We start from the raw sequence: 3,094 nt of genomic DNA on the forward strand, positions 1-3,094 counted from the left end.
GCATAAAAGCTTTTGTAGACTTCCCATGCTACAGAGCTCCATTATCAATACCGTATCTTTTGATGCTGTCTAATTGATTGATTGGTTGATTGATTGGTTGAATGATTGGTTGGTTGATTGACTGGTTGGTTGATTGGTTGGTTGGTTGGTTGATTGATTGATTGGTTGATTGATTGATTAATTGATTGATCGATTGATTGATTAATTGATTGATTGAAACTTAAGACTTTTCGTGTTTGTGCCTAATTCTAATTAATCAGCAATTCATTCATTCCTTCATTCATTCATTCATTCATTCATTCATTCATTCATTCATTCATTCATTCGCTTACTCATACGCTCACTCATTCCTTCATTCTCTCACTCATTCACTCACCATTCCCTCATTCATTCACTCACTCACCATTCCTTCATTTATTCACTCGTTCATTCACTCACTCATTCATTCATTCACTCATTCATTCACTCACTCATTCTTTCACATACTCACTCATTCATTCACTTTCTTGCAGTCACTTCACTAACGTCAGCTTCGACAGCCATGTAGCGGACGATGTTCTCGTGCTCCAGTTGTCGGATCAGTTCGATTTCATTCTTGACGACCGTTTCAAATCCTCTCACATCCCTCTCACCCAAGGCCCTGGTGAAGATTTTCACGGCACACGCGTCACCTTTCTTCTGTAAGGGGTGAAGGGGTGAGTGATTAGTCAGAAGGTTGAGTGATTGAGTGATTGATAATTATATTGTAATAATAATAAATATAATAATAATAAAATTAATAATAATAAAATAATTAATATAATTTTAAATGGAAAACAAGGGGTCATTAAATGTAATACTTATATTATAATTATCTAATTTACAACAAACAACCATGGAAATCTTCAGCCGGTTTTAGGAATTCCCAATGATGGATTTATTTATGGAAATTATGTAGCTCGTAATAAATTAAAAATTAGAATTTATTACAAAATACGATTTTATTACAATATATAAAATATTTTGTATATATATATATATATATAGGATGTATCATAAAATCATCAAAATAATAAAAATATATGATATTTCATAAAATCATCAGTATATAATATATATATATATATATATATACATACATACATATATTATTTATTTAGAGTTTTATTTTTTATTTTATTATTTATTTATTTATTATTATCTATTATTATTATGTTTAATTAATATTCAGGATGTTTGAATTTTGGACCGGAACATAGAATATATGTATATATCGAATGTATATACTCTATATTATATTATTATTATCATTATTATTACAACTATTTATATGTACACGAACAAAAGAAACCTCATACCCTTGTTCTGCTATGCAATGCTAAACCAGAATAGATATGTCATCTAGTATATATTTTTGATTCTAAAATCGGTGATTTTAACCACCGAAACACAGAATATACCGGATTTACTACTACGACTTCATCAAAAAAGGTTAACAGTGCATACACAAACTGGTGCAATAAAAAATCATCTAATGGATTCACACCAAATAAAATTAACAAGGGAGATACTAAACTCATACACCAAAGTGTTATTTTACAACCATAATATAAGCAATTGGAAAATGGCAGAGGCTTCATTAATAGAAAATAGAAACCCTGTATTAAACATCCAACAACAGACTGTAACGATCCTACCTTTGTTTAAAATTACTATAAAATATAAATACCAGATGAACTACATGTGACAATATCCCAAATTCTACTACACTGATGATGGCAACGGTTAGCCTACCGAAAAAAGCTTTTATGTAGTAGGAAAAATGCAGTCTAAAATAATTAGAAATTTCATTATTAATTTGAATAAAGTGAATAATATTGATATAATAATTGTTCGAAAAATTGAAAAAATTAGTTACAAAATCGACAATGCGGTGATATTCACAACGATTTTAACTAAGTTACAACATGAGACTTATCATGCGAAATGCTTTTATTAAAGACTTTTGCCAAGTCATCGTGACAATAGAAATTTTTATTCACTAATCATTCATAGAAACTGACAAGAAAATGGCGTGACTAAGAAACATCAGGTTTAATGCGCAGCTAACAGGTTCAAATGCAAGCTGTTCAAATAAATTAATACCCTATTAGGATACAACTGTGAATAAAATAAAAATTGTCACGGATTTTGATGATAAATTTAGGGGATATTCAATATTAAATAATTTATTATTAACTAACACGTGCTCATGAATATGGGCGAGAACATTGGATTTAAAAAACCATTTCACGAATCAATTTAATGACATCATCTTAGTCATCTCTATATCGATAAAATTGTTAATTTTAAACGGCGCTGACTAATTTTATGGCAAAATCCTAGGACAGTGCCTACCATGCAATTGAAAACACATTATAAATGCGGGAGATATGTATAAAAAAGAGTGCACATAAACAACGACCAATGAGATAAATAAAAAAGAGAACGCAACACAGCTGCAAGTGAACGACCAATGAGATAACTAGAAAAGGGAACGAAACACAGCTGTAACTTAATGAATGAACGAAAATACGGAGCTATCGAAGTGCTAATGTCACGAATATAAAATATCAATTAATCGATTGCAGGCGGCAATATAAACTAGTATTTATATGAATTAAATTTTTGGACAAAAAGATTGCATACATTTTATTTTCTTTTATCATCTCAAAATTTGTATTTTTTTACATTAAATAATATCAAACAAATGTACTAATAAAAATAATTATAAAAAATAGAAATTAAGAAAAAAGAAAAATTAAGGTATCATAGTCCCTAGCATATGTTGCATTTCTGTCTAACATGTACAATGATATTTCCAAAAGGCATTTTACCGAATTTTTCTCTCCACATAAATTCAGCTAAATATGTAGCCTTCAAGTCTTTGGATGTCCCATACATATATTTAAATGTACGCTTCAATCTGGCCCACATCGATTCGATATTTTGTGTGTGCACCCGTGACTGGATCAACAAAATTTACACTGTGATTCACTGTGATGTGAGTATAACCCAAGTTGTTCAACTGACTGTACGCACGCCACTCATCAGAGACTATTGTTGTCCCAGGAGC

Source organism: Helobdella robusta (genome assembly GCF_000326865.2).
Source record: "Helobdella robusta unplaced genomic scaffold HELROscaffold_79, whole genome shotgun sequence".
Lineage (NCBI taxonomy): Eukaryota > Metazoa > Annelida > Clitellata > Rhynchobdellida > Glossiphoniidae > Helobdella > Helobdella robusta.